Genomic DNA, 20,354 nt, shown 5'->3' with positions numbered 1-20,354 from the left:
ACACCCACGAGAACTGCCTGCCTGTCTCTTAAGAATGTGCACGTCAAGGGTTAGCCTTCCACGGAAGGCAGACATTTAATGGACACGTCTGAAAGCAGCTGAGAACAGAGCATCCTGTGCGTACCTTTCATAATTGCGCGCTCCTCCGGAGATAATGGATATCATTATCCACGGCGCCCGTCCTCGGAAACTTGGCAAGGTTATGATTGTTTGTTACAGCTTTGGTTATATTAACATACACATTAATATTTATAAATATTTGATGCCATGTTAATTTTTCATAGGAGGTGATTTATGTAATGCCGCCGTGCCCTGTTAGAGGGCACCTGCAATCTGCTCCAGAGGAGCGGGCGGATGCCTGGTCTGTAAGGGGACTTGCCGGCGTGTCGCTGTTCTGACAGCGCGTTCTCCCGAACAAAAGCGTCTCAGAATCAATTGTGTGAATTGTGGATTTACTCCATTAACACTTTCAATAAAAAAAAAACATAAAGGGGAAAGATCTTGCCGAAGCGATTTGTCGCGTTTTTAAAAGGAGCCCTGCTCCCTCTTCGGGCAGGACAAAAGTCGACCGAAATGCTCCCTTTCAAAAGCAGCGGCCACCTAAGCCCGGCTTGTGAGACCCTGCCCTGACCGGGTGCCGGCTGCGTGGCCTGCAGACTCGGGCGCTCGGGAGTGGGCACCACGGGGGACGGAAACACGTTCCGTGCTCTCGTTCTCCCCCTGTCAGTTCCCTTTGGCTCGATTTCAGTGCGAAGGACACGGAATACAAATTAGGCAGGGTACGTGTAACAAATAAATCAACTGTAAATTGTGAAATGAATATTTGCTTTAGGTGAAGAATTAATGTGTGTTTAGAAAACTTAAGTAGCTTTAAGCATAACGTTAGTTCATATATTCTTTGCTGATTTGAAACCGGTGATATATATATAGTATATATATATATATATATATATATACACACACACACACTATATATATACACATATACACTATATATATAGTGTATATGTATATATGTGTGTATATATAGTGTATTGTATATATATGTGTATATATATACTATATATATATATATATATATATATATATAGTATGAAGAATTATGTCTGTTTGGCAGACAGTAATGTTGTGTAACATCGTTCCTCAGTCCACATTACCGAACAGCATTACCAATTAAATGCTTTACTTATTCTTTCATTTTGGTTAAAAAAAAAGCCAATGAATAAATTCTGTACAAAAACTTTTAAAAATCCTATTTTTACATGATGATTCATTCCCTTCTTAAAAGGAATGTTGCCTTTATGTTATTTTTCCTCTATATAGGCCATTTTAGTATCGTCTGTAGTTATACTATTCGCAGGAGAGTTATTAATACAATTTCAGTCTGGAGTATTTTTCTTTTTCAACAATTAAGTATCCTTTTAAGGTCCCTTTTTCCCAATGAGATTCAAGTTTTCTTTGCAGAGAACAAACTCAGTGTTAACTTATTTTTTTCTCTGTACCCAAAATAGAACATTACCCTATGGTATAACAGTGAGAATCTATTTAGAATTCTGGAAATCCTCAGTTAAAGTATATATGTATTCTTTAAATAGTTGTATAAAGGGTAGGAAAAGTAGGTTTACAGTTGTGAATATGTAAAACATGGAGCTCATTCTTGATTTATTATTTTTAATTATGGCATTATTTTCCATACAAACAACTATAAACCTACTTTTGTCCATGCTTTGAATTGAATATGTTATCCTTTAAATTTACTAACAAATATAATTGTAACTTTCCAATTCACCTATCACACGATATTAAACTCCTGAAAAACTTTAAAAAATTGACTCAAGAAATTAGCTTTGATTTGACATTATAAAATTTGATTTGCTCTTAATATCGTTTCACAAAATTAACAATTAACTTGAGTTAAATATAATGACTTTTCCCCTATATTTTCATACTCAAATTAATTCTGTCATCACAATTATTCACATTACAAAAAAATTACTACAGGTCATGAGGGAGGAAAATGCTTTAATTTAAGGTTACCCAGAAAGATCTATAGCAGCAAAGCAGGTGGGAAAAGTGAGAATAAGGGTGACATTTCCAGGTGATAGGCAGCTAGAATTCCACAGAGTCTATAACTCTCAAATCATTTTGAATTCAGAAAGTAAATACCATGTGAAACAAATACTGCCAAGGCAAATAGTCAAACACACGAAAAAAGCAGTAAGCAGTGGATAAATTAGTCTAAGCATAAATAATCTGACCTAGCACCTCAGCGTGTTTAGCGTAGAATAGTTATGTTACAGGTGTGGACTTTTACCAACATCCGCAATATAAGCAAAAGGAAGACATGCCGTGTTTTTAGAGTACCACAAGTCTGTTTTGTCAAATATTAACCAGAATTCACTCTTCAGGATTTGTGCTTCCTAGGTAAAGAGGAATCAAAAATTAAAGAGCACAACATTGTATATGATCAAAAAGTTACAAATTATCAGACGCATTGGCAGAACCACCTCATTTGAAAGAGAGCAACACATCCCCCATCTGGGAAAACCCAGAAGTTAGGAGCTCTTCCTATGGAAGGATAGGTGATGGAAAAGAGTAATTAAAGAGTGAATCCCACACAAAAATTGTATTACACCTTATATTCTTAAATGAGCCTTCTGACAACTGAGATATATAAAGGAATCAGATTGGAAGTTTTTGATGTTGCACTGATTCTTTTATAGGTATAACTGTGTATTAGGAAAATAGTGAATTAAGAGAAAGAACGTTTCTTAACTGTAGCATTTTTAAAGCATCCAAGAGACTATGTCAGCTTAGTTTATTTTAGAACAAATGCATGTTATAAAACTACACTAGAAAATACAGGCATGGATATGAACAAACGTGTGTTTTTCTCTCTACCTAGCCCTCTATCCATCCACACACACAAACAGGTACTCACATCAACATATGTGTGTGGATATCTTCATGTATATAAATCTATATTGTCAGCTAGTGTCATTTCTATGATAAAGTTTCTAATCTAACTATAATATTTCAAAGAAATAAAGCTATAATCAAACTAGCTTACAACGCCAAATTAAATCGTATTATTTTTCTAAATTTAGGAAAAACAAATCTGTTTCTTAAACACACTTGAGAGAGAGAGAGCCCTGGCCGGATTGCCCAGTGAGTGTGTTGGAGCATTGTCCCATGCACCCAAAGTTTGCAGGTTTGATCCCCAGTCCGGGCACATGCAGGAGATGACCAATCAACATTCTCTCTCTCTCTCTCTCTCTCTCTCTCTCTCAAAAAAAAAATATCAGTAAAACGTATCCTCAGGTGAAGATTTAAAAATCAGCCAATCAATCAATCACTTGGCAGAGAGAAAAAGGGGGGCCTGAGAAATGAAATTACAAAAATAATGTATAGTTTAATTGAAATACTGAATTTTATATTTGTAGACAATCTAGTTACCAAAATTAAATAAGTGTTGCTACTTCTAGATGAGGGTCTAATTGAATTAAAATACTAAACTGCAAAGTAGTTTTTCCAGCTAAATGTGAAAAAATTCCTGTAGTGGTATTCTTACCAAAATTTGATATCATAAAAGTTAGTCCATAGCAGATGAACACTCATAAGATTAAATGGATCCAACTCACACACTTACACAACACATTTCTTTTTATAACTGATTAATAGTCATATGGTGTTAATACTGTATTTGTACCATGTGTTTGCAAACTAGTATAATCAACTAAGGCCTCATGTGGAATGCCATGTTGGGCACTTACTGAGAAGTCTGCCTCCCTAGTCGGAGACACTACACTCAGCTCGCACCTTGTCACCAACGGCAGAAGTAGTGGCTGCGTGAGCAAGGCTGGTTCACGTGATAACAACACGTCACCTCAAGAAGGCAGGGCGCAGTGGTCAACCCTGCAGGCTTTTTCTCTCTCTTTCTCTCTCTCTCTCTCTCATTCTCTCTCTCTCTCTTTATTTCCTTCCTTCCTTCCTTCCTTCCTTCCTTCCTTCCTTCCTTCTTTCCTTCCTTCCTTCCTTCCTTCCTTCCTTCCATCCATCCTCCCATCTTTAGATCTGGGCAGATGGTATTAAATAAATGTTCAAAATTAAGATATAACAGGAAAGAGTGTAGCCTCACTCCACACAGATGAAGACATTAAGCCTATGGCTAAAGTACTTGGTATTTATTTTGGTTTTTCACTGTATGAGTTGGAAAGAAGAATAATTGGTTAGAGAAAGGAAAAATATTGGTAATAAATTCTCCATAACCCGTTAAAATGTAAAATGCTTTCATCTGATTCTCACATCTTCTGGCATAAACAGATACAGAGAGGACTTCCTGTTAGTCTTCCTGTTCTTTCTTGTGTGGTAGATTTAACCCCAGGATGAAATGAAATCGCTATTCGACACACAGTTCAGTTTAGTGGTGATGACAGTGATCCTGGGCCTCCCAAGCGGACTTCCGGCCACAGTTGTCTTCATAAACTACACTCATCCTTTCGAGAGCTCTCTCAGACCTGAACCGTGTCGACAGGAGCAGACCACCTAGCAGTGGGGTAGGAGCATGAGGGGCGGACAGAGGAACTGTCTTCTACAGTCTGACTCCGAGAGGGTGACATGTCCATGCATGTGAAGTTATTGTGTCCAGCACAATCGTAGGGTAGCTTGTTGGTCTTTGCAAGTCCTGATGGGATATGTTTTTTTTTTAATGAGAAATCCAAAGTTGTTTTTTTTAAAGATTTTATTTATTTATTTTTAGAGAGGGAAAGGAGGGAGAAAGAGAGAGAGAGAGAGAGAGAGAAACATCAATGTGTGGTTGCTGGGGGGTCATGGCCTGCAACGCAGGCATGTGCCCTGACTGGGAATCAAACCTGCGACACTTTGGTTTGCAGCCCAAGCTCAATCCACTGAGCTATGCCAGCCAGGGCAGGGATATGTTTATCTGTACAAATAAGCATCCCTTACAAAGATAACCCAGATCAGCAAAGTGAGATCAGGCCATCGTCCACTTCTCTTCCAGTTTATGAATGGGAGTGTGTTGTTCACTCAGCCCTTTCTAGAAAAGCTCTCCCATCGTAGTACATTCATAAGGAGGCAAGACAATGGATTCATTGTTTTTACTCCAGTTTCAGTTGTTTATATTAAATTCTGCTTTTAGAAAGGGCGAAGAGTAATAATTTTTAGGGTTAACCTGTCGCTGTGTGATTAAATATAAAAGGGAAGCATTCAGAAGTCACAAGACTGAAAAACAACAGAATGTACAAGGAGCCAACAAGGATGGGTATTTTTCCTTCCACTGTGATCTGCTGCTATTGAGAGCAATTGATTAGACAGGTTCATTATTGTTTTGCAACCACATGTAAACCACTATTATCCACATTTACTCCCTAAGGTGTTCTCATGGACAGTTTCTCAATGATTTGTAATTTCAAGCAGCAGCACGCTTATAATTTGCTCTGTTTAACTTTCCCAGTCCTTTGCAGAGAGGCACCAGTTGCCACAACCTAGATGCCACTGAGCAGTTACAGCTTTCCTGGTAACATTTTTTTTTAAATCAGAATCACAAATGTTTATCATCTGAAAACTCTATCCCATCCTTAAAACAGTGATTTCACGCTGCCTTGCATTTATCCATCATTGAAGAGACAGCCCTCATCTGAAGGAATCTTCCTCTAGTTTAGCCTTAAACCATCACTTTAAAATATGTGCTGATGATGCAGTCATTTTGTGTAAGAAAATAGATAAAGGAATTGTAAAATGTGTTATATTGGGGGCAATTTTACTGCAAATCTCTATAACACATAAACAAAAGGAAGATGGGTAATGTTGCTCTGGAAGAGACCCTTAAGTTTTGCTGTGTTCCATTTCCTCCCATTATAAGATGCCTAACTTTTCTCAAAACACAGACTCAAGTAGGTGTGTGTATGTTGCGTAAGAGCATTGCTCTTTCATTAAGCTTAAACGTGTATGTCTATGTATATATGATTTTATCTATGTGTATAAAATATAAACTAACTTATAATCAGAACAGGATCTCTTCCTACTGTTTCCGATAAAGAAGCAATAGGTGTCTTTGTCAAGTGTTTGGGTTCTGGAATCGGAGTTCTTAATCCTGTCTCTTTCACTTGCACTGGACAATTTACAGAGTTTTTCATTTACCCACCTTTAAAATGAAAGAAATAGAAACTAGTTTTTATTCTGTCGAGAGATTACACGAGATAGTGAGTACATATGCCGAGCTCATGGTCTCCAGGAAAGAACACAAGCAAGCAAAGCGGGTCAGGGGGAGGAGGGAGAGGGAGAGGCAGAGGGAGGAGGGGGAGGGGGATGCAGTGGGAGGAGGGAGAGGGGGATACAGGGGGAGGAGGGAGAGGGGGAGGCAGGGGGAGGAGGGAGAGGGGGAAGCAGGGGGAGGAGGGAGAGGGGGGTGAGGACCAGACGTGCTGGTGGCCATGGTGGTAGCGGAGACCAGATGAAAAGAAGGAGGTATTTGAACGGTTTCCCCAGTACTCATAATAAGAACTTCAAGTGTGCAGTGCAAGAGAAGTCAGGATTATATCCTTAGGTACGATAAGGGAGACAAGTAATTGCCAAAGAAGGAGGTGGAGATGGCTGGATGGAGATAACGCTCCGTGCTAAGTACGCCAGGGCTTTCAGCCCGAGCTGCACTTCGGAAAGCCACACCGGCGACAGCACGAGATGCCGACCTGCAGGTGCCTCGCTTTCCAATAAAGCTCTTAATTTTTTGGATATATCTAATCTTGATTCCTGTCAAAAGTTGAAACATGTTGAATTAGTTCCTATTCCATTTCACACAAGGACTTCTTTAATTTCTGATCATAAATGGAAGTAATACATATTTAAAATTCATTTAACATCTACATAATTTTAGAATCATATAATATTGAACAATATTATCAGCAAAACTTTGTACCCAGTAATCCGGCTATTAAGATACATAGAGATGCTATCGCAATTTATAACATTGATTTTATTACTTTTAGAGAAAATAATTCAGGATCTAATTTTGAAGTGTCACTGAATTTTCAGCTGGAATCTCTGCAGACAGATATTCTCACTCTCTTCCTTTTGTGAATTTCGGTTTCTTTCTTAAATGGAAATACGTCACTTTTGAAACTAACTCAACTAGGTTTATTTGAAACCACCTCTTTCTAAGAAGCTAATGATAAACATGGAAACATGGATTTGCAAATTATTTAGCCGGGGGCAAAGCTTCCCAAACTTCCCCGTGCACGGGAATGAAAGGCTTGTGAAAAATGCTGATATACTGGTTCCATCCCTGGACATCCCACAGAGCTGAGGAGGGCCCACGAGCTCCATGAAGAACGCTGGGTGGACCGGATACGGGAGTCTAAAGGTCGCAGTTAGAAAAACGTCGGTCTAGGACCACCACAGACTTCCTCAGCGTGCTTATTATCAAGATAACCTTCAAATCTTAATACAGAGCCTCTGCATTGTCAAAACCTTTAAAATATAATACAGATTGGTTTCTACTAAATTGGAAAGTTAATATTACCGGTGCCTTGGCCTGACTTAAATATACTTTCTGAGTAACACACAAAACTCTTGAGACGCGATTTCAGTAGTCACTGGACAGTGGAAATAGAGACTAGAGTGGGAACTGAACTCCATCAAGCCAGCGGCATTCAGCCCGGACTCCGAGGCGGGAATCTCACGCCTGCTCTCTCTCCCTTCCAGCATCCTTGTGGTTTAGCTCCAGTCTCAGCGCCTTCCCCGCCTCTTCCCCTCTCTGAGTCTCTCCCTGCTGATTCCCTCCTTCTCTACAGATGCTTAGCTCATAATCTTCTCATGGCCTAATTTTTTTCCCCTCCTAGATATTTTATCCAAGAATAAAAGAGGGGAAGGTGCATCCTGGTCTTTCATAGATTTTGTGGATTAAAAGTGCTGGATTGGGGCCAGGAAAGAAGTGTTAGGTAAACAGAAAGAGAAATTTCGGGCGCTAACTCTGCCCAGCCCCATCTCTGCTTTCTCCCGGTCCACCTGAGAAATGCGTGGTTTCTTACCTCTTCCCCTAAACCAACAAAACCCAGAGAGACTAGGAATCGGGGGCGTATGGCCGGCCGGAACTTGCTTTATGCCGCCCTGACTCCTTAGCCATTTCACGGCTTTCGCCCCCACCTCTCCTCTCGCAGGAATTCATCACCTGCACAGTGCACCAGCCTGCCTTCGTGGCGCGTAAGCCAAGTGCACCCAAGTTTCACTCAAGAGAGTACCTAGCCCTGGCCGGTGTGGCTCAGTGAGCTGGAGCTTCGTCCCATAACCAAAATGCTGAGGGTTCGATTCCCTGTCAGGACACATACCTACGCTGGGGGTTCGATGTCTGGTTTGGGCTCAGACGGAGGCAACCATTTGATGTTCCTCTCTCACATTGATGCTTCTCTCTCTCTCTTTTTCTCTCTAAAAGCAGTGGGGGGAAAATGTCCTTGGGTGAGGATAAAAAAAAAGAGAAAAAGAAAAATTATCTAAAATAATTTTAGGAATATCTTTTCCTGCCCCACTGGGGAAGTTTTTACTCTCAGAGTAGGGCTGTGTCTGGCGCTGTTTGTAACACATGCCTTAGAGGGAGGACTGCTTGGACCTCGTGCGGTTGTGGCCGAATCTACTCCTGGCATCCGGGTTTACCAGCGATCCAGGTTCAGGCTCTTCCAGAAGTCAGTTCTGAGCCAAACACGGGCTTGGAGTGGCAGTAAAGAATTAAGTATCAAAATCCTGTGCAGGATTTAAGTTTTCTAAAGTCTTAAGGAAGTTGTGTGTCTCATTCTTTGCATTTCAAATAAGTACAACAGTCCACGACAGGTTTTGCCTTTTTGAGAAAACAGTGTATGAGCATGGATTGCATCATCCATGTGCACGTTAAGAGGACTGGTTGTACCGATGAGGTAAAGGGCTTTTGTCTCTGGGTATCTTCAGACAGGGAACTTCTTAAATCAGTCCCACGAACACACTTGTAGCAAAATGCAAAGCTCACTCCTCTGCTCGCGTGTCTGTAGTTGGTGTCTCACAGGCAAGAAGAGTTGGGAGACTGGACCCTAAGTGATCTGTTAATGATTTAGGGATTTTCAAAAGCTCACTGTGAAAGCTGGTCCCTGTAATCAGGTGTGACATGGAAATAGTGCTGCCATCACACTCAAGGAAGTGCCGTGGTTTGATGCTTAATCACATTACATTTCAGATAATTTGGATGTCATGAAGCTGTACGTTGGAAATAGGAACTTGAGCCTTACAGCTGAGCAGACCTTACATCCATCCAGACTTTTAGCTTCCCAGCCCTCAGTATGGAGGTGTGGTTTCAGGAAGGTGGCGTGGAAAAATAGCTATTTATTAATTACACTTAAATGATTTGGAAAAGACGTACATATAATTAAAATGCCGATGATGACAGATAATACTGCCATGATCCTTTCCTTGAGAACCACTCTCTCGCTCTCGGGGGAAAAAGTCTTGCCCCTTCACCTGTCCCATGAGTTCCCAGGAGTGTCCCCAGCCACTCACGGGAAGCATTTTCACGTTCTTTCTCCAAGCAGTTCCGATTGTCCGTCCTCCACGGTGTTGCGTGTGGATGTTGTCCGGGGCACGGAAGGGTGGGGATCAAGCTGGATTTTCTATGGGGTCAGTGTACAGAGTAAATTCGGAAGAGCTGAGCAGATGATTTACATTTTGAAGCTCTCTCATTGAAATTATGGGGGTAATACACATTCTAAGATTTGAACATATACCCAGCCGTTCACCCACACCCACTTGGGCGTTTTCGTCCTCAGGAATTCCATTTACTTGACACAAATGGTTTTGTCTGATTCTCTAACCTATCATGATACCTTGAGCAAAACAACTGACGTCATTCAATAAAGGGTAAGGATCCATTAAAGAGAATCCCATTATTATGTGTTATATCATCTGCAATGCAAATGAGAACACTGTTTCAGCATAAAATGGAAAAAAAAATCTGAAGAAGGCTCAAGTATTTTCTAAATAAAAAAAAACAACAACAACAACTAGTGTTTCTCCTAAGATTTCTGAAAATTCTTCGAGGTATCAACCCAAAATTGTGGAGTCATCTTTGTCTTCCCAACGGAAGAATTCAAACTTCTCCCCGTGCGTACAGAGACCTAGTCAGAGCAACCCCCACCCCCCGGGACAGTGTTGAGTTAAAGTGTATTTCACTGTTCGTTCTGCTAATCCTTACGCGTCTCCAATTTTCCCGGATGCGATGTTTTTATTGGGGTTCAGAGGAGCATAGCTAACCACGTCAGCAAGCTTTGTCATTCCTCCCTGCCAGTTTTCTACACAACTCCCACTTTTGTCACTCAGACTGCACCACATTGCCTCAACAATTAATCTTAAAGCACAGGCATAGGGGGACTTTAAAACGGACCCCTTCTTGAGATTTTGTGTTAAAAACAGAGAAGTTCCCATGAGCGAAGGGGGTACTTTAGCTTCTGTAGCCTCGGTCTCTCCCCTAAGTCTCACTCTTCTTCCCCACCACCGCACCCCCCCCCCAAAAAGGAATGAATTACATTTCTCTCCTTGTCCTTTAAATGAATAGCATAGTTTGGGTGAAATTATTGGGCAATTGCATGCCTTTTATGCAGATAATGCTATTTGATGAAAGCGGTGTTTTGATCTGCTAAGGATAATACAGACCCAGGGTTGGATTCATTGGTGAGAGTAAAGCTGTCTTCTGTGATAACTTCATCTCAGCATGAGGTCAGCCGGGGAAAACTGGGATGGGGGATTAAAAATGACACAGCCCGAGCAGTATTCAGTTCCCTGCTGGGCTCCTGGCTGCACACTATAGCTTATGTTTCTGATCTGTTATGGTATTGTCTGCCTTTCTCTCTCAGAGCGGGAAGAAATTGCTTAAAACTTTTCTTTTTCCAGCTAGAGGGATTAGTTCTGTGAAGCTTTTTTAATTAAAGAAACTGTATCTTTTTCAAGGCAATTTAAAGCTGCCAGGCAAAGACCATCAACATCCATAACTTAGTACTATTATCTGCAACAAAGTGTAAAAACTCTACATTCGGTATTCCGAAAAAAAAAAAAGGGACAGGAGCTCTCGAATTCTGTTGTATTTTTAACCTTCAGTGACTGCTCAGGTTCCTAAATGGAGAATCGTAAATACATGATTTTGTTCGCGTCCTGAAGGCGGTTCCATAAGTAGTAACTTCCAGCTTCTTCGCCCTTTAGCTTAGCTGAGCTTGCTTAATTAAATCTTCATGATGATAGCAAAGTGCACTTGAAAATAGTGTAAGAGGAAATAGATTTGACTGCATATCCCCATTCTTTACCCAGAGATCATTTTTAAACATTTCCATTCCACTGAAAGTGATAACAGTGGAAACTGTCTGCTTAATCAGGGCGATTTGCATTTAAACAGTGCAAAGTACAACATGACAGGGGCTTTGTCATAACGAACCTCTGCATTTGTGATAAACGGTCATCATCTCCGCTAATCGGACGGGAGCACGGGTTGAATCTATCCAAAGTGATGATACATGCGCCGGGACGTATACATTCGCGTTGAATTTATAGCTCCATTTAACCCAGGTTAATGTTGAAAATCCCCGAATGTTTCCAGTAAGGCCCATATGGTTATCACGTTACCAAGCACGCAGGCTCTGCACTTGGGTTGCAACATACACATCTCCGTCTCAAGTGCGTGCCAGATCCATTAGACACAGCCCTCCCTGCGCAGACAGGAACAGACAGCGCTTGTTCGCCCGGCACCAGCCGGACCCTTCCCTTGAAGAAACGAAAACGTAGGCGTCTTAGGCTCTGCACGCCTTACCGTGAAAAATCCCGAGGAAATTGGGAAAACAATAGGGTTCCATAAATAATGCCATATTAAATAGGAACTACTTAGAGTATCTGCATTTAGTAGGTGCTTCCGCTACCCATGTTTCCATATTTCAGGAACTGCTGCAAAATTTGATGTTTTTTTTTTTTACCTGTTCCCATTATTTGTGTCTTTGCCGCAAATTATGTTTTCCGAGAGAAGTCAACCGAGTTTGGAGGTACATTGATGGGGCTTCATATCATGACTAGAACTTTCACACTATGTGCCATTAAAAAACGAATGGGCAGAAAAGTCAAAAAGGGTGTTTAATAAATATCTTTTCACAGTCGACTTTATGTATGATATATCCTGTTTTAAAAAGATAGAAAGGATGACTGAATTCAGTGAAGGCATCAAAACACCGTATTCGTGATTCACTCATTCATTCAGCAGCGACTCACGGAGCGTCTCCTACACACACGGCAGCGGTCTGTGCTAGAAGCCGTGGGTTCAAGGAGGCACAGGCCAGGCCATGGTGCCCGGGAGCTTGAAGCTCTTGGACAAGGCTCACACAAAACAAACGAACAGTGCCACAGCGTGGGGCCGGAAGAAAAGGCAGAGGGAGGAAGCACTTCCGAGGGATGGGGGTAGAATTACTCGGTGCTTCGGGGAGGGGGTGTACCAGAGGCTGAGAGCACATCCCAGACGAAGGGAGGGGAGAATAGGGCGCTTCTGCAAAACGAGGACATATTCCTGGGCCTGATACTGACCGATTGTCACATAATGGCTTTTTTTTAAACCTGTGCACAAGTTAACTTATAGACTGGGTGTGCGATATCTAGAGGACACTGCATTGTTGACAAAATCGTCCAGTGTCACTAATTTATGGTAAACGTTGCCTCAGAGACTGCCTACCTTAAATCCAGTATATACTCACACCCCGAATGCACTGTGCACTGTGTGCCTTAAATACCGTACATGCACTGCTTCCTGGGAAAGCTGTTTTTGGAAAATAGGAGCTTTTAAAAGGCTCTCCATGATAACGATGACAAAGATTGCATCTTTTAGTAGGAAATCATTGGAAACACGTGCACGGAGTTACACCAAAACTGAAAATGCCACACGTGACCAGGGCCTCTGTGTTCAGAATCGGTCAGGGAAGTGGCTCTCTTAGGAGGTCAGCGGTGGGGCTGCGGTCCGCAGCTGTGTCTCCCCCGGGGTCGGAGCCACGTGGAGGCCGGCGCCTGCGGCGGGACACAAGCCGATGCCTGGGGGAAGCCCGGTGCATGCAGAGGCCAGAGTGTCCCATCGCCGGCCCGCTGGGCGGCTCCGCAGTGCCTGCGCCTCCAGAGAGGAGAGGCCGGTCTTGCTTTAACTAATGGCCGTATATTTCCCACGACAAACAGCCATTTCACTTCATGACTCGGTCAGTGATAAAACTAGAATACTTGCTGTACAGTTTCCATCCATCTAATAGCCAAGAGAAATAAATTACTTGTTTTTGCAAGGGGGGAAACATCCCCCAACACCTGACAATAACTGGAGAGCGCTGTGAGACACTTCCGGGTGAAAGGTCAGTGCTGGTGCTGCCAGCGGGTCCAGCGAGTCACTTGCTTCGTGCCCCGTGATGTGTCGAACCCTGTTCTCCAGGGCCCAGGGCTGGGGTTCTCTTCAGTGCCCGGCAGTCTTCGGCCTGTGTGTTAAGCAGTGCATCAGCTGGGAGGTCACCTCCTGTGGGACATGCATAGATACTGCCTTTCCTGGCCTTTCCAAGGGTCTGGCTGGAGGGCTGGGTGCCTCCGCTCGGGCCAAGCCCTCCATTTCTCTCCTCCTCATCCGCACCAGAGCCCTTTCAGTGGTACAGATTGTGGCTCTTGATGTGGGACCCCACCCCCTAGCCCCATCACCCTTTCCTCGTTGCTAGAATGGATGCCACAAGTCCCCAGGATACCTGTGAGGACCAGCAGTGTGGAGGGGCCTCCTGGGAGAGCCTCCTGCCTGCCTGACCCTGACCCTGACCCTGACCCTGACCCGGGTTCCCCTTCTGCAAGACTGTAAGGCAGCCCCCTGCTACTCCGCCCAGGAGGGAGGTGAGGTGGGAACAGCCGCCACCCAGCCTCTTCAGCTCCAGGCTGTGTCTGCGGGACAGGGGGAGCAAACGGACAGCCCCCCAAAACAACAGCATCCAGGGGAAGGCCCCGTTATGCTGCCTAAAGGGGACATGCGTCCCCTTCCGGGACACTCAGGGGAGATGTTAATGGACAGTGGTGATGTTGGCCTTGGCCTCAGGCGGAGGACCAGCCCCTTCCCTCTCCCACCCCCCGAAGTCCGCCCCACCATGGCTCAGGCTCAGCCAAGTCCTCCTACAACCCCCTCCCTCCTGCCCTGCCCGGTGGACCCAGTGGCCCAGCCTGCTCTCTTCTTCCTTCCCAGCGGTTCCAGAGGCTTGCATTTCCTGCGGGGGGGGGGGGGCAGGGGGTGCTGCAGGGGAGCCCAGCAACATTTTTTCTTCTTTCTGGTGAACTGTGTATCAGCGTGACAAGGGGGCCCACGGGAGGGCGATGCCACCAGGCGGCTCAGTCCCATCATCCCTCTTCAGACCGGCGGCGCTAACCCGGCAAAGGCACCGGCAGCGCTGGGCAGAGTTACAGTGAACAGCCAGAGGTTTGGAAAAGAAACAGCGACGTCTTTCTTGCACGTCTTCCCCGACTCGCTCGAGTTCTCACTGCAGCGGAGGACTCCGCGTGAGCTCCCCTTCGTCCCCGCCCTCTCCCGACAGCAGCTCAGCGAGGCAGGGAGCCTGGGAGGCACGTAGCGAGCTGCCTCTTCGCTTTCCAGGGATGCGTTTGGAGCAGAGAGCGTGGGCCCCAGTCTGGCACTGCACACATCAGCTTTTCCTAATGGCCTCAAAGGATGGAACTTCTTTGTTCCGGAGGGGGGGAAAAAAACCCCGCAGAGCCCCGAACTTCACACACATAAACTGCCTGGATTGCGGGCGGGCTGCGCCCGCGCGGGGCGGACAGTCAGCGAGGAGCCCACCTGCATGCTTTGTCCACTGGCGACCCTCGGCGGGGAGGGCACGGGGCCCTGAGGACGAGCTCTCCGGGATCTGGTCCCGCTGGCGCCCAGTTAGTGTGACCGTTCTGCATCCCGTCGTGAAACACTCTGACTATCACCCAACAGCGAGCTGGACTACAGACAGGCTGCAAGATTTATTACCATTTCTAAGTTTTATGAGTCCTATTGTTTCCTAGGCATATCACCAGGGGTAGCTATAATGAGGGTTCTAGGAGAAAGAGTTCAGGAGAAGGAACGGGCCGCCCGCCTGGGCCCAGCTCCCACCTGTCCCCCCAGCGATTCCCTGTCTCCGAGTGGCTCTGCAGGACGGGGCGGGGAGTCCGTCTTTCCCCCGTGTCCCGAGGTAGCCAAGTGCGGGCGAGCAAGGGAGTGCATTCCTCTGACACTTAGAAAAGTTTCAAACACTTCTAACGTTTTTGTGGGAACTGGGCCGCAGGCGTGATTTACCAAACCCCGCTCAAGTTTCCTCGTGCACATCTTAGGGATGCTGACTTTAAGTCATTTGTGTGATTGTCCTGTGTCATCAGGGGCACACTTTCATAAGAGGAAAGTTCTTTTTTATTCTTTAAGACAATGAGAATGGCTGGATTGAGAAGGGGACAATGATCTGCCCACTGCCATACTTTTTGCAGTGCGACATGCCCCCACCCGGCAAGGAGACAGCTCCAGCCCCGGGTCCCGCTAGCTTCCTCCGGCAGCCACGTGCCCGGGCAGCCCGGCCGCACCGGCTCTGCGGAGCAGGGTCCTGTCGCCCCGGCATCACACGGCAGGGTGCTGGGTCCCTCCAGCAACTCTGGGGACTCAGATTGCGTGACTGGGCACACTCGTTCAGGTTCGCGGATTCTCCGGGTCCGTCCTACCCCAAACTTTGGAGACGTTCTATCACAAAGGTCCGGAGCCTCCTTTCCGAGGAGTTGGAGGCGTTGTTCTTGCTTCTCCAGCGCTCCGTCTGCACCTAGTTACACTTGCGAGTGTTTTTCCTTCTAGCCTGAGGCGAGGGGTCCTTCGGGGCCCCTCAGGGTGGCATGCCCTGCTCTGAAGTTGGGGATGGGAAGTGGGATAGGAAGGCTCAGAGCACACTAGTCCCTCGGCTACACTTCCAAGGACAAGTCCGCGGTGGCCCCGGGCACCGACTCTCAGCTACACTTGGGGGTGCCCTTCGTGGCCCAACGCAGTGGAGGGACCACTGCGTTGGGCTAGTCTGTCCGCAGCGTGTGCGCCCCAACCCAACCGCAGCCCTGTCCTAGAACACAAAGGTGCCTACAGGTCCTAGGGGCAGAAGGGCCAGAGAGCGGTCCGGGGAAGGCTGAGGAGTGGGTGTTCCAAAATTCCGGAGCAGCGGGGACTGCTAGCTACCCTGGTGGGCATTCCTCACACGAGGGCGCAGGCGCTTGGGAGCTGGAAGAGCAAAGTGAGGAGAAAGTAACAGTGTCTTCTGGAGTGCAGTAAACTTTTATTTCCTCCCTCAGACAAGTCAAGGTAGGGGAGCTTAGAGTTAGGGTGGTATTCAGGAGAGAGAGGGATAGAGAGAGAGAGAGGGAGGGAGGGAGAAAGAGAGAGAGAGAGAGAGAGAGAGAGAGAGAGAGAGAGATGGGGAGGAGGGAGGAGGGACAGGGAGGTTGGGTTGGAGCCTTTAGTGGACTCCAGAATTCGCCCACTGGCAGGTGCCTGCGGGCTGCAGCTTAAACCGGAGGGCAGACACTCGATCCACGGCGTGGCCGAGTCGGGGCTTGTTAAGGAAGTCTGGGTATTTAGAGTCCCCTCCCTCCCCCGTCCGAAGGTCACTGGAGCTTTTCCGTCTCGGAGGAGAGGACACTGTGGAAGGGAAGGCGCAGGTCACTTTCACAGGCTGCGTAAAGGACAGGCCGCCTGCCGGGGGTGGAAATCCTTAATTATACCCTTCCGCCTCGGAATCCATCTTCCCGGCAGTGTCTTGCGCCGCCACCTCCTCGGGTGACTCGGCTGACCTGAAATGCCCACCCTAGGGAAGATCAAGAAAAGTAGTTTTCTAAGAAGGTTAGAGGTTTGATTACACAGACAAGTGTTTCCACTTAGGTCCAAAGCAATTACCCGCCCCCTCCCCCTGCGCCTCCTCCCGCCACGGGAGATGAAAAGGACAGACCCCCACGCACGTACCCGCGCACTGTGTCGGTGCGTGTGCATTTCAAATGGCGCTGCAAGTTCATTAGTGTTTGCAATCAGCCGCGGGCAGACCCCTCGTCGGAGCCGGAAGGCGGCAAGAGCCATTCATCAGCGTGAAGTGTTCTTCACGGATGACCCCGAGATCGCGGCGCGAGGGGCGCAGGCACTGATTGGCCGCAGCGGGGGAGCCTCCGCGCCTTCCCGAACCGCCGCGGCCGGGAGCGGGGAGGGGCTGCGAACGTGGTTCAGTCCGGCAAATCCCATTTGACGGAAAAGGGCGGTCAACGGGAAATCTCTCTTTTTGAATAAAAAAAAAAAAGAAGAAGAAGAAGAAATAAAGTACCCGTCATCTTGACAAGTTGCGGAGCGGAGGAGGCCAGGATTATAAATGATCGCAGCCGGCCCGGCTCGCCCCGGAATTGGGCTCTCCCGCGATCCGCGCGGAGGGGGAAGCGCAGGGTAGGCTCCTCGGCTCGCCTCGCTCCCACACTCACACACACGGACACGTGTACGCGCCCGGCTCGGGCGCACTCGGCCGGCGCGTCCCCCGCCGCGCTCGGAAGGTCCTGGATGCCGCTCCCGGGCAGCGCGCCCCGCCCGCCTCCTCACTTTCCCCTCCGCCTCCTCCCTCGCCGTCTCCGTCCTCCCGCTCCCGGGCCGGGAACCCAAAACTCCGGCCGGGCCTCGGCCGCCGGCGGCCCGGGAGGAGGCTGGAGGGGCTGGCGGGAAGGGAGAGGGGGAGAGCGCGGGGGAGGAAAAGAAAGTGAACTCATTGGCGCTCCGCGCGCTGCCCTCCCCTCCCGCGTCCCTCGCCCGCCGCTGCCTGGCGGTGGGCACGGAAGGAAGTTGTAACACTTGCTGTTCTCTCCCCTCCCCTCCCCTCCCCTCCCCGCCCCCCTTCCCCCAAGCCCCACTCCGCTCCCTCGGCGGGGCCCCCTCCTCTGCGCCCGGCTCCTTTGAATTTGGCCAAGTGCTGTGTGTGCGCGCTGCTCCGCGGACGCAGCGGCTGCGGCCGGGCGGCGAGCTGGCGGCGCGGGTGAGCCAGCGCGGTAAGTGCGGCGCGGCCGCCGGCGCGTCCTCCTTCCTTTCGGGGGTCCTAGTGCCCGGGCCGCGGCGCCGGGAGCTGGAGGGCGGGTGCTGGGAGCGGGCGGCGGCCGGCTGGGACGGCGGCGCTTTCCCGGAGCTGCTCTGGGAGGAGGCAGCAAGTTGGCCAGCCCCGGTGGCCCAGAAGCATCTCCCCGGTGCGCAGCCTCTCCGGGTCCGGCCTCCGGGTCCCCGGCCTCCCCGTCCCCGCCCCTCCCACGCGTCTGACACCTCTGGCTGCCTGCTCAGGTGGGAACTTCGCCGGGGCCTCCAGCCCGGGGAGCAAGGCACCGCCCAGGTTCCCACCGGCTCCCGGGTTCCCCGGGAGAGGCAGCTCAGGGGCTGGGCGCTCGGTGGGGGCGGGGAGCCCGGCCACTCTTGCTCTGATCTGGGTGATCCCCAGTTTTCTGATGGGGCGCCGCGTCCTTGGAGGAGGTGTCTGAAAGGACCTTGCGGGGAGTCCAGCGAGCAGGCAGCCCTGGGTTGCCACCACTTTCCCGGGAAGTGGAAGCGAGGCTCCTCCAAGTACCGGGGCGCCAAGTTGGGAAGGAGTGAAGGAAGGCGGCCCAAGCGCTGGGGTAGCGTGTGGACTGGTGTATTTGGACTGAAACTTGATCTGGGAACTCTAGTTGGGGCTAGAGGCAAACAGATATCCTGAACTGGGCATTTACAAAATCACAGATGTATGAGCCTGCAACCCAGTCGAAGTCTGTATCGTGTTTTACAACCGATTCGAAGGAGCATCACAACATTTGAGATGAAAGTGGGTTAGGGGTGGTGTCCGCCGAACACCTCACTGCGCAGTTTGGATTCCAGCCTTACCGCCCCACCTCGACGGTGGTTGTGGTGGTAACCTGCTACTGATTTTTATTGCCTACAAAGAGTAACAACTAATCCTACTGTGCAGCGCAGCAAATTCACTTGTTTCTGAAGTCATTATATTGGAAGCGAGAAAAAAAAAAGTCCAAGTCCCCAGGTACTGGTGGGTGAGAGCCCTAGAAGTTGGAGAGGGAGCGCTGTCCACGCACTCGGCGCAGGGCCCCCGCGAGCTGGGGCCCACCGGCACAGGGCCGTCTCCTCTTTATAATACCCTCTTATCTTCTGACAACGTGTTTGTCAAACATTGTGGACTCCGGCAGAAGCCACTGGGTGGTCTTTTCGCTGCAAATAGAAATATGTTCGGCATTACCTTTCCCTTCTGTTGTCATAAGGGAAAAGAGAAAGGCAGGACTGGAGCCTTTGGAAAGCTTGCACGAGTACCCCCAAAGATGGTGTTGTGACTGAGCAGAACTGGGGAGTTTCGCTCCCGCAGTGAATTTGTTTAAAATACAAAGCCTCCCCCCACCCCCCACCCCTACCTCTCCATTGCCGACCTGGAGAAGTGTTTGTCGTCTTTCTGGCGTATTTGGAACAGAGGTTAGAATTCAGTGACTGTGTAGTTAAAATTCATTCTAGATTTTAATGTTTTAGTTGAAACAAAAGATTTTACAAATCAACAGTCTTGCTTTGTGCGTCTCTTAATGCATTTTTAATTACCTGAAACTTCTAGTTTGTGTTTCTTAATGTATGAAATTCTTCTAAGAGCCTTGAAACTTTCGATTTGTGATTCTGAATGCAGAGCAAATATTTAGTTCTTGCTCTGAGAGGGAGAGGTTAGCTCAGTAATAAGACTTGCTAATCCCACTTTAAAATGTCACGGTATTCACAAATTACTCCTAAATTCTTCAAAAGATAGGGGTTTGTAATGAGTTTAGGTATTCTATTGTGTATTTCAGGATTGTATCTCTCTTCCTTTTGCATTTTTCTTAACCATCTTGCCTTTTCCCTTACCTGAATTTTAATATTCCTCTTACTCAAAGGTACTTTTTTCCTACTTTATTTATGATAATTTAAAAAGAATATATATTATGTGGGAAAAAAGTTTCTTTGAGTAAAACAAATATATTTTTACATATACCACACAATTTATATGAAAAATGAATTTATATGCTAATAACTGTGCCAGTCCTTATAAATTTGGAAAATATATTAATAGCTTTGGCCAGTAGCATTAATGTTTGGACTCACAGACAAAGAGTCCTGACCCTAATGGGGACTGCCTGAGTATTTAAAATAAAGCAGATAAGTGTATAGTAGAATCGTGACTAGTAGTTATTTCTCCATATTGAATCATTTTGCAGGCTGTGTTTATTTTCTAGAAAGAAATGTTTGAGGCAAATCACAGAGGCTTTTCTTA

General features: G+C 47.3%; 1 protein-coding gene and 1 long non-coding RNA gene across 2 annotated transcripts in view; one reads left to right on the top strand and one right to left on the bottom strand.

The window, feature by feature from the left end:
- Nucleotides 1–16,329: 16,329 nt before the first annotated feature.
- LOC123807408 lies at nucleotides 16,330–17,164 on the bottom strand. Its single transcript, XR_006783647.1, has 2 exons — nucleotides 17,030–17,164; nucleotides 16,330–16,874 (listed from the first exon to the last, which is right to left on the bottom strand). It is a non-coding gene; the product is annotated as an uncharacterized LOC123807408 (long non-coding RNA).
- An 836-nt stretch (nucleotides 17,165–18,000) lies between these two features.
- Nucleotides 18,001–20,354, top strand: part of TENM3 (teneurin transmembrane protein 3) — a 562,235-nt gene continuing 559,881 nt past the window's right edge. Inside the window, exon 1 of the mRNA XM_045821208.1 lies at nucleotides 18,001–18,084. The gene's annotated coding sequence lies outside the window, so the exon portion shown is untranslated. The remainder of the gene's footprint in view (nucleotides 18,085–20,354) is intronic.

Source organism: Phyllostomus hastatus, unplaced genomic scaffold (genome assembly GCF_019186645.2).
Source record: "Phyllostomus hastatus isolate PE091 unplaced genomic scaffold, TTU_PhHast_1.1 phas_scaffold_46, whole genome shotgun sequence".
Taxonomy (NCBI): Eukaryota; Metazoa; Chordata; class Mammalia; order Chiroptera; family Phyllostomidae; genus Phyllostomus; species Phyllostomus hastatus.
Note: the sequence above shows the minus strand (reverse complement) of the source record. Positions and strands in the feature narration are given on the sequence as shown.